We start from the raw sequence: 12,399 nt of genomic DNA on the forward strand, positions 1-12,399 counted from the left end.
GTATATATCTCAGTAGACTTTTCTCAATGTATTTTGAATCAAATATGATAATAAAGGTTTGTTTGCTTTTATAATAAGTATATTTATACTCTATGTATCATTTATGTAGCTTGCCATTATTATAGAATGACTATTAAGTAATATGTTTTCAATCTCTAGTCTTAATGGCATTCATTTCTTCTTCAAGTTAGCTGAAATAAATTTGGATTGACTCCTTTCGCTGAAGATAGCTATTTTGGATATCATAAGTCTGATATGAAGTCATAATTATCTACTAATCATTTTGTAATTTCGATTCTATTTATTTTTAATTAATTCATTCCTCTTAAGCATCTTTCCCTTTTACTATAAATTATGCAAAAAATAGAAGTTCTAGGCTACTTGTAATAAAAGCATTTTGGCTTTTATTAACCTCATTTTTTAAAATGAGAAATTGCAGTTCAGAAATACTGTGATTTTCACAAGGTCACATGGATAATGATCAGAGGACAGGAGTTTCCTGACTCCTATCACAGTGTTCTCCAGCCAGACAGTGTTTCCTTATAATTGAAAACTCTGCTTCTTCCAGGAGAAAAACAAAACTGCTAACAAATATGAATCAACCTTTGAAATAGAATAAAACAAAGATGCTATAGGAAATACGTAAGGGGGCATTTATATAAGAAATATATCCAGTAGCTCTTGGCACATGCACAGTTAAAAATTCTCATATAACAAGAAAGATAATCTGGAGAGTGTGTGTCAACCTTTTGTGACAATTTTCCCGACAATCTGCCCCATCCTGCCCAGCCCAGATAGTTAAACAGTTAAGCCCTCCCTTTTCTAAACTTTATTGTCCTTTTGACTCTGAATTATGTCTTGTTTCATGTCCATATCCTCTCTTAGTAGCAAACTCCTTGATTACAGGGACTTTGTCTTATTCATATCTGAACCCCAGCGCCTAGGCAATACATGGAATGTGCAAGGTGCTTACTAAATGTTTCTTGAATGAATAGACACCTTGTATTACTATGCCAAATTCTTTAAATTTGACCCCTAAGGATAACTAACTGTGGGCTGTGACAAATATTAATTCTATGAATAATCTTATAGGAAGGAGATTCTAAGTACTTTTTATGCCAATTATGGGATAAGACAGTGTAATAGCCTCATAATTTAAAGCAAACTAGGAAAGAAGGTTGTATCTATTTTTTTCACTCTGAATTTGTAGACAGAAAACATCACAGTTTTAGAACTTGCACAAAAATAAGCATATCACCCAATAAAAACATTCAACTATGTTTTGGGATGACTATATTTTAAAATCTCCCTTGCTAATCAGCACCCCTCACCTATTGTTTAAAGTATGGGCTAAAGTATCTAGCTGAAATTTAATAATGTTTTGCTTTCATTGTTTTTTATTTAATTACAATAATCTGCCATTTATGGTCAATGACAGATTTTTATTCATGGTCTTAGCATTAAATTTTCCTTTAATGATAAACTAATTTATATTTTAAAGTGGGCCAATTCAAAGAATGACAGTAAGGAAAGGATAGTACAGGGAGTGCCACATGATAATAATTGTGGCAGTTGTATATGAATGGCTAAAGTTTGGGCATACTAGGTTATAGCGTAAGGCCAGAGCTGGTGTCTAATTCCAGTAACAGATCAACCAAAGCCAAATTTGAACAGCTAGAGAGTCTGACTCAGTAGCTTTACTGTGACTCCTAAATGGGGTGTAGATGAAGGACTAGGATTTCTGGCCTAATGTGAATGAATGTGGAATCTTGTCGAAGTTCTGTGAAGCTTTAGAAGACCAGGGCTGTGAGGGGCAGGCCTAGCTGGAGTCCCGAAGGCCATTTATAGTGGACTTTTTTTCTCAATTTCTTCATCTCCCATTCACCTTTTTAGGCAGTCCTGTCTTGCATCCACCCATCTCACATTACTCTACCAATACAGCTCTCACATAGTCAGTAATTACCTTCCCAGGGCATTTATCAATCTTCGTCTTTCTTAACCTTTCCGTAGCTTTTAATGTGTATTTTCTTTCCACCATTCCTTACACATTCCTTTTCCTTGGCTTCACGACACCTCATTCTCCTGGTTGATTTTTAATCATATGGTTTCAGGAAGGCAACCAAAGGGATAGAGGTTACCTTTGCAAACTCATTCTCACTTGTTAAGCCACTAAATGTGGGTTTCCTCAAAGCTGGAGCCTAGGCTCTCTTTTTTCCCCTCTGGACTCTTGCCCTGGACGTGGAATCCACATTAACATTCAATTCTTACCTGTATGCAAAAGACTCACAAATAAATACTTCCAGCCAGATCTTTTCTCTGGGACCCAGACCCATCTACCTAATTGCCATGCTGACAACCTTACAGCGAAGTGGTATGAAAATTCTGTCCAAATCAGCCCTTGGATTGCCCTCCTCCTTTCTGCCTGTCTCCCTTATCAAACCTAGTCCTTGTCTCCTGTCTTCTATCTCAGTAAATGTTGTCATATTCCAGACATTACCAAAGCCAGAAACCTGGAGTCACCCTGATACCTCCTGGAACCTTACATTCTATATCCAAGCCATACTCAAATTTTGGAAGCTTCACAACTTAAATTTATCTCTCACTCTTTTCTCTCTCTACCTCTAGATCATTATTACTGCCATTGCCCTGTTCAAGCTACCATCTTCTCTACTGAATGACTACAATGGCTTCTATGTCCCCCTCCCGGTTTTTTTTTTTTTTTTAAATTTTAATTTTCTTGCTACTCCCCTTCCGCATTCCCCATACTGTGCATTCTCTTCCTTCTTCCTGGGATACTTCATCTGTTCTCCTCCAATCTTCACATCACACAAATTCAAATGTCCACCAAGGGTCACTCTGTCAGAGAAACCTTAGCTCTCCTCCCTCACTACAGCAAATCCTCCCTTGATAAACTAACATGACACTCTATGCCTTCCCTTCATGACACTTAATCATGGTAATGATTTTACCTCTACTGTATGTTTTTGTTAGTTTATGTCTGTCTTCCCTGCTAAATCATGTTAGCTTTTGTTCACTTGAGTATTTACTTTTTTTTTTTTGAGACGCAGTCTTGCTGTGTCGCCCAGGTTGGAGTGCAGTGGCGCGATCTCAGCTCACTGCAAGCTCCGCCTCCTGGGTTCACGCCATTCTCCTGCCTCAGCCTCCGGAGTAGCTGGGACTACAGGCGCCCGCCACCGCGCCCGGCTAGTTTTTTGTATTTTTAGTAGAGACGGGGTTTCACCTGTGTTAGCCAGGATGGTTTCGATCTGCTGACCTCGTGATCCACCTGCCTTGGCCTCCCAAAGTGTTGGTATTACAGGAGTGAGCCACAGCGTCTCGCCGAGTATTTACTTTTTAGGAAAATTTCTGGTATATACGAGATAATAAATAGGTGTAGAATAAATGAAGAGCCAAGTAAGGCCACGAAGTTGGTGTTGGAAGAGCGCAAAGGTAATGAGATTTGAGCATGCCAAGGGCAAATGGTCTTTTCACTGTTTAGCTATGGTGAGAGTGTGTGGCTTTTCTGTCTACTGAATTGGAACTAGAGATACCGGTGAGAGTGAGATTAAGAGTAACCGGCGATACTGCTTCTTTGAATGTTTCTATTCTCTAATTTGCACTTCTCCTCATGGGCTAGGTTTTGGTGTGAGAGTACATTTATAGGAAATGGTTAATTGTGGGATTGGGAATATAGAAGCTTTGCTTGATTAAAAGTATTTTCAATGGCTGGGAAGATTTTCCTAGGATGAAAATACTTACTCAAAGGTTGTTTCTATATTCAAATAAATGGGTTTTTGATAGCACAAACTAGATATTTTGTAAGGTACTTGCCAAAAAAATAAATCTTTGTTCATTTAAAAATCATCCATTTGTGTGCAAGTAAAATTGCCTGTCATGATTTGAAAGGATTATTTATGGTTTCTAAACATTAGTCTCTCCCAACTTGGCTCATATATTGCCTTTACAAAGTGGAAACTTAATTCCATTAGAATGTTCTATTTTCCAATATATACACCTTGTTGTATTGTATTGTAATATGATTACTTTCAATTTCCCTACTTGCTATATTAGAAACTGCCAAAGCACATTAAGTAATGCTTAAGTTTTTACTATAAATGTACTGATGACTGTGACTAATACTGTTGGTGATCATTTCAAAGGTAATCATTAGGAACAGTAATGTTTTGCATTGACCCAAGAAGAAAATAGTTCACAGTAATGTAGAAAATAATAATTATGAAATATAGTTATACAATATACTCTCCAAGACCTTACAAGGTGGAAGACAGAAGTGTAGCATTTATTTTAATTATTACTATTTATTTTCGAGACAGGATTTCACCCTGTCTCCCATGTTGGAGTGCAGTGGTGCAATCAGGACTCCCTACAGCTTCAAACTCCTGGGCTCAAGCGAGTCTCCTGGTTCTGTTTCCCAAAGTGCTGGGTTTACAGGCATGAGACACCATGCCTGGCCAGAAGTGTAGAGTTTACATGACATTTCTCCGAATTTGAATTTTAGAAATGATTTCTTTGGCTTACATTGAATTGCATTGTTTGATATTAAACAGGTATCATGTAAATAGAACATTGTATTAATATGATTTTTTGTGACTATAAAGTTCTGGAATTCTTGAACTCTTAAATTATGTTTCTCTGTCTATGAGATGGTGTTGCTTAGGGGTGAGGAACAGACTGAGATCTGACAAAAGAGTCTCAATGATGCCATGTCCCTAAGAAATTATGATAAAGAGAGGCAATCAGACTGAAGAGTACCCATCAGACTTTGGAAATTGTCTCTGTTGTTCTGTTTTGGCCAAATGCTTGCTTCGTAGGAGGAGACACCATCTGCTTTAGGCATTATTCACACTGAGGGGGGCATGAGCAGTAATTAAGAGGAGATAGTGCATAGGCTGTTAACCACAAAAGAAGACTTCAGAGGAATTTGATACAGTGCACAAACATATAATTAGGAAGGACACTCATAGTTAAAAATTTGAAGGGAAATGCACACATTTGGTACTAAAAATGAACTTATTTTTAAAGACCAGTTTGCACTTTTTAGACAAGAGCAGTCTGTATGATTTGAAATGTCTATGTCTTCCCATCTTTTTGTTCTCTTCCTCTACTGAATTTGAGGATAATTACTTCAGTATGTTGGTATGTTCTTTGACCATACTTTCAAATTAGAGTATGTATGGTTCTCCGTAGCTACTTCTCTGTGCATGAGCAGGTGCGTTGGATGGGGGCTTTATTGTGTCCTGAGCATACACACTCATAAGGGGCTTATAGAGGTCATCGGCTTTACCTGGAATGAAGTCACTGATTGAAACTGTAAGTTTTGATCCAAGATTGCCATTGAATTGTGACAGTCACACCTTGGAACTAAGGCACTGTCATCTTTTCTTTGTTTTTGTTGGTAGCTTCAAGAAAAATAATCTTTGCTGTCAGAGAAAAAAGCTTTATTTCCAGGTAAAAGGCACAACCATGGCAAGTGTTGGGATTATTATAAAACTTGTCAAATCATGGGAGGCTTTATTATGATATTATGATAATTTATCTTAACTCTCAGGAGATTTTGACAATTATTTCCCAATTTTAGTGACAGAGGAGATGTATAGGGATCAAAAACCTCAAAAACATTGTTTGACCTCCTGAGAAACTCAATATGGTCTATATATGTGCTTAGGAGATTTATTTTTGTAATAAAATGAAAGAGTTTTATAATCTTTCTTACTCTCTTTTCCTTCTAAACCATAGGGACAATTGGTATTAATGCTTGTATAGTTTTGTTTTTGAAAACAGCCTATGTGCTATGGGAAAGCAATTTATAATTTTAGCTGTTTGATGGACTAGACTTACTCAAGGAAATCAATCATAAATTTATCTTGGGTAATTTTTTTTTTTCTAAGAACTAGTCTGTAACCTCAGTGACGGCTGCGACCATGACTGTTTCGTTCATCTACATAGCCTGCAGGGACATGCTGCGTGCTCAATAAATATGTGTTGTTTGAATGGTTAAATGAATGAGAAATAATGGCAGACTGCTGACTATTATTATTTAGTAGATGGCATATGCGATGAAGACAATTATTGTCTTTTTCTGCATGCTAAGCATCATGTAGTGTGTTATGCAGATATAAAATATAGGGTCCTGCTGACCATATTAGACAGAAGAGGGAAGAGAAAAAGTACAGTAATATAACTTATCCATGATGATTAAACTGAAGGAAAATTCATTTCTATTGATATCAAGTAAAAACTGATGAAAAGATTCTCCAGATGGTTTGCATACAAGTACTTTGCTTTGTGAAATAGATATATTTATGAAAAGTTGTGTTAGTTGATAACATATTTAATGCTGAAGGAGAAATTACTACATAAAACAATTCTTATTGAAGAATTCCATGTAAATCTTTTGAAATGATGGAATTTATTCTTCATGTAAGTTAAGATTTCATCCTTTGGAACAGCATAAAATGCAGAACAGTAGTACAAAGGACATACTGTTATTTATGATAAAACTAAAGATTCTTTTTATGCTGCTATACAATGCCTTCCATAAAAGAATTCTTACAGAGTGCTATCAGAATCACACCTTGCTTTACAAGCAGAATGCAAAGTTTGCAACATGAGGCAAAATAGACAAAAATAAGCCTAATGTCATCAGTTTTCTATAAAGTGACTTCTTTGTTTTTCCCATAAGAATCCCGATCTAAAGTCAAGTTGGGTCTACCCATCAATATATAAATATTTATATCTGAAATCTATATTTTACTCTATACCTACATCTATCTATGTATCTATGTATGTATTTATGTATCTGTCTATCTATCTATTGGCCCATTTATCTATATATCTCTCTATAAAAATCCCTAGAGGTTTTCAAGAGAGTGACTGAGCCAGTGAGGAGAACTGTGCTCAATTTCTTATAGACAGGCACAAACACTTCTGGAAACCATCAATAATCTACACTCCAAATACCAGGCGTCCTTTTGTGTATCCTACCCTGGCTTACCCACAGTGTCTACACTATGATGCCCATACTGTGATGTCTACACTGTGATGCTTTGGGCCCTTATTACTTAAGCAAGCTAATATGTATAAAGTTCTTTTTTTTTTTTTTTTTTTGAGACGGAGTCTTGCTCTCTGGTCCAGGCTGGAGTGCAGTGGCCAGATCTCAGCTCACTGCAAGCTCCGCCTCCCAGGTTCACGCCATTCTCCTGCCTCAGCCTCCCGAGTAGCTGGGACTACAGGCGCCCGCCACCTCGCCCGGCTAGTTTTTTGTATTTTTTAGTAGAGACGGGGTTTCACCATGTTAGCCAGGATGGTCTCGATCTCCTGACCTCGTGATCCACCCGCCTCGGCCTCCCAAAGTGCTGGGATTACAGGCGTGAGCCACCGCGCCCGGCATGTATAAAGTTTTTAAAAGAGTACCTAGTACATTTCCTAGGTACTATTAAATAAAACAACAAAGAAAAGAATAACTTACTGAAAAAAATAAAGTCACTATGTCAAAATAGGTTTGGGGAGCAGATAGAAAAAAAATCACTGATGATTCAGCTGAAGGGTACTAGAAAGCAAGATATTAGTAAGTGAAAATCAAGATTGTGGAATATAAATGAAACAAAGAGATGACTGCCTAGAACTGTGAAGAGATTGAGATTTTACTTTACCTTCAGGCTACCAGTCAGCCTACTACAGTTTTATGGATGCTGACAAATCACTTTCTGAACTCAATCTTCCTGGTAAGAGGGTTTGCAGTTGCCTCCAAAGGTTTTTATTTTATTTTATTTTATTTTATTTTATTTTATTTTATTTTATTTTATTTATGTTCCAGGGTACATATGCAGGATGTGCAGGTTTGTTACATAGGTAAACATGTGTCATGGTGGTTTGCTGCACCTACCAACCCATCACCTAGGTATTAAGTCTGACATGCATTAGCTATTTATCCTGATGCTCTCCTCCCACCTCCCTGCCCTCTCCTGACAGACCCCGGTGTGTGTTGTTCCCCTACCTGTGTTCACGTGTTCTCATTGTTCAGCTCCCACTTACAAGTGAGAACATGCAGTGTTTGGTTTTCTGTTCTTGCATTAGTTTACTGAAGATAATGGCTTCCAGTTTCGTTCACGTCCCTGCAAAGGACATGATCTCACTCCTTTTTATGACTGCATAGTATTCCATGGTGTACATATATACACATTTTCTTTATCCAGTCTATCATTGAAGGGCATTTGGGTTAATTCCATGTCTTTGCTATTGTGAATAGTGCTGCAATAAACATACATGCACATGTATCATTATAATATAATTATTTATATTCTTGATTCCATTCTGAACCAAATTCTTCAGTTGCCAACTGAAAAACCTTTGAGAGATTCAGTTCAGGAGCTCTATGGCTGTAGCACAGCATGAACTATGGCTTCTGATAACATTTGGTAGCCACCCCCCTCCTATTTTTTCATAGCCCTTTCTCACAATTGGTTGGAGATTAGAGCTAGAGATTCAGCACCTTATTTTTATGTGAAGGATTTTAAAATTTCCTCTTGCTCTCAGCATCTATTGCTTGCTTCACAATTTCTGGAAAAGATAATCTGCTCTGACTCCTATTTACCATTTGGCTTTTGTTCCCTGTCAAGTTGGTAGAGATGTCTATCACGTATTTAAACCCATGCCATTTTTCTTTTATATTTTATCCATCTCTTTGGAGTAGAAAGGATTAATTACTTGCCAAGTCACTGAATCATCTTGAGCAGTTCATACCCTGAGCTGATTTTAGAGTTATGATTTTAGGCCATGGTCATCTACTCTTATTCTGTTTTGTAATGCCCATCAACAGTCCCATTTCCTAATTTGAGGTGATGGTCTTGTAATTGTCAGATCAGCTGTAAGTCCTAGTCATAAGAGAGTGCATTGAAACAGTCATTTTATGTTAACATCCAGCTCTAGTGGATTAGGCATGCATGTGCTTTTATAAAAAATAATTTAAATAAAAAATACATTCTTACTATACTTCCTCCCACAATTGGAAAGTTTGGTTGTTTTTAATTTCCATGACTCCAAAATAAAATATCAGCCACATATATTAGATTAAATACTAGGTAATCACATGAGAACACGCCTTAGGAAATCATCTAGAAAATGTTAGTTAATCCCACCCTGTGGCAGAAGGGACTAGATAATTTTTTGATGTGTCTCACAGTCTTGATCTGCTAAATATGAGACAAAGGCAGAATGTTAACTCTATTTACCACACAAAGTAGGTGTTATTTTCTCTGTTCACTTATTACTTTTCAAGGCGATGTTTACCAATGAAAGTTCAGCACCTGGTACAGTACACAGCTCAATAATGAATGCATGCCTCAATGAATGACAAGTTCAGTTTAAGACAATTATGGAAAAGGTTGAGAACTACATCAATTACACTTGGAGCACCTGTGGCATTAGTACATATGTTTATTCTGGAAACTACTATTTCATCTAGTTTCCAATGATTCATTTTGGTGAATTTCATTTTTTTAAATAAACAATATTTAATACAGCTTTAACTAGTATGTTGATGACCTACACTTGGTTGTATGATTATAATGACATGTTTAACTACACATGGCATGTTCATATTTTCTATTTTTAAAATATACGTCAATCATTTACCATAGCCTCAACGAGACATTCTTAGGAACAATGTTGTCAAGGAAACATACTGAAACTGTTACATAAAAGAATGTCTCTGTGAGGAAAATCTTTCAAAATGGTATTTCTATTTTTTCCCAGATTATGTAAAATTATAATTTACAAGCAATTCAATTTAAGTAAATAATTTATACGCAGTTTATGTAATGGTGCAGCTCTGGGAATCTGTCAGGTAAAGATATTTTTAAATTTGAAGGTTAAGTGATTAGATGCCACTAACATAATACAATGCCCTAATCGGGAGGAGATTTTTAAAAGTGGTATGATGCCTGATTCCCACGTTAAGCATATAAAATTTCAGTGAAATCTTTGAGATGACATAGTTCTTAGTAGAATTAATAGATTAAAAAATGTTCCTCTATTTCCATGTTGATAAAGTGAGGGAGTGAAAAAAAGGAGTGATTACTTTTGAAGGCATAAATGTCAAAGTCCATGGGAACTTACTAGGAAGTATCATTAAACAGCAAGTATATATTATTTATGTGCTTAGGCAACTATGTTAGAAAATAGTAGTTGGAGACTAGGCTGGTCTCAGACTTTGCTCATTAGCACTTGCTTGTTACGTATTTTAAATTTATCATTTAGCATTGAAGGATATAAGCTTGAATGAAAAATTTGTAGGAAGATTTCCTGGAATATATATCACATATGTTTTGTTAAAAAGTATAGATTGGCCTACATTGCATCATAGAATATTTGAATTTAAAGAAACTAAAGAGATTATTCAACAGATGAGAAAATGTACCAAGAAAGGCTATGAAAACTGCCTAAAGTTACTTAGGAACAAAGCCAGAAATAGAATCTGGTTTCCTGATTCCTAGTTCAGTGCTATTTCCATGATATTGTTAGCTTAAAGAACTTGGGGTACCACTCCTTTCCTGTGATTCTTTCCCAATCGTTAGCACTACTGATTTTCAACTGAAATGTAAACTACACATAGCGTTTTGCATGCTGTTTAAATTATTTCTTGTGGGATAGAGGAAAGAATATAAAAAGAAAACAAAATGTTTCTTTAAACATAGGAATTCTCAATGACCTTGATGATACATTAAGAAATAAAAGACTATCCAGTAAGTGTGTCAAGGAACTATAATCATGTAAATACATTTTCATTATCAAAATTTTAAAAAAGAATAAGCTTTTGCTGGAGTCAAAGTAAAAAAGATGTAAGCAGGGAGTTAAAGATTATGCTTTCTATGTGGCACATATACACCATGGAATACTATGCAGCCATAAAAAAGGATGAGTTAGTGTCCTTTGTAGGGACATGGATGAAGCTGGAAACCATCATTCTCAGCAAACTATCGCAAGAACAGAAAACCAAACACTGCATGTTCTCACTCATAGGTGGGAATTGAACAATGAGATCACTTGGACACAGGAAGGGGAACCTCACACACCGGGGCCTATTGTGGGGAGGGGGGAAGGGGAGGGATAGCATTAGGAGATATACCTAATGTAAATGACGAGTTAATGGGTGCAGCACACCAACATGGCACATGTATACATATGTAACAAATCTGCACGTTGTGCACATGTATCCTAGAACTTAAAGCATAATAAACTAAAAAAAGAAAAAAAAAAAGATTATGCTTTCTGTTTTCATTTCTTTTTCATTCATTCTTCTACATTCATATTATAAACTATTACACAGACAAACCCTGTCTGAGATGATATTCTTACCTGGCTTGTCTCTGGGAGCACCAGCATCTTGACTGGCATTGTCAAGTAGACTCATCTGGTAGACCTCTACAACTGACAGAATGGCATTTATACTCTGGCCTTTTTCAAGGCAGCAAAACGATCATTTAGTGCTAATTATCAGTGATCAATGTTGGTTACTAATCCTATGCATGTGAAAAAGTATGTAGTCGTTTTTCCTCCAACTGTTTTATTATGTGTTAATTAAAAATTTTAAAAATCAAAGAAATGTTCTCTTTGCTTTTGGTTTTCAGAGATTTACTAGTATATGTCTACATGCGATTTTCTTTGCAATTATCCCTCTTATTCTGTTCATAGCACTTTTTGAAGCTGGGACTTAATGTATTTTTGTCAATTTTGGGCATTTCTCAAGAGCCAGTAGCTCTTCAAATACTGTTTCTGCTTCATTTTTTCTTTCTCCTTCTGGGTCTTCAAATACGTGTACGTAATACCTTTAAGCCATATGCCATTTGTTATTTCTACACTTGTTTCTGTATCTTCCATCTTTTTTTTTTCCAGACTGTAGCTTGAATATTCTGTTTTAGATATTTCTTTTTTCTATGTCACTCATTCTGTCTATAGCCGTATTTAGTACTGTTGATACCAGCATACTGTTTCTAGAATTCCCATTTGGTTTATTTTTGTAATAGTTTTAGTTAATTGCTCAATTCTATTTGCTCAATTCTATTAGGCATATTTATTTAATGCTTTTGTTTCTGGATCCCTGGTGTGACTGTTTTTTATTACTTGTTTCTCTTGGGAGTTTAGATGAACTATCTTGTCTCCTGTGTGACCTATTTTTTTGATCAAGTGCTAGATATTACTCATCAAAAATTATGGATATAATTTGAGGATCATGATATTGTTATCTTCTATAAGAGAAAATTTATATTTGTTTCTGGCACAGTTAGGGACACTAACAATTTCAGGCCAAAATTTTCAGTCCATATGAAAATCGTTTTATTTCTAATTTCTACGTGTCCCCAGGATGTCAGTCTTTGTAAT

General features: G+C 36.0%; 1 long non-coding RNA gene across 1 annotated transcript in view; it reads left to right on the top strand.

Moving 5' to 3' along the window:
* Window positions 1-3,239: 3,239 nt before the first annotated feature.
* The window catches only part of LOC123574023 (uncharacterized), a 156,595-nt gene continuing 147,435 nt past the window's right edge, over window positions 3,240-12,399 (top strand). The window contains exon 1 of the long non-coding RNA XR_006698837.2: window positions 3,240-3,450. This is a non-coding gene — a long non-coding RNA (uncharacterized lncRNA). The remainder of the gene's footprint in view (window positions 3,451-12,399) is intronic.

This window comes from Macaca fascicularis, chromosome 6, assembly GCF_037993035.2.
Source record: "Macaca fascicularis isolate 582-1 chromosome 6, T2T-MFA8v1.1".
In the NCBI taxonomy this organism is placed as follows: Eukaryota; Metazoa; Chordata; class Mammalia; order Primates; family Cercopithecidae; genus Macaca; species Macaca fascicularis.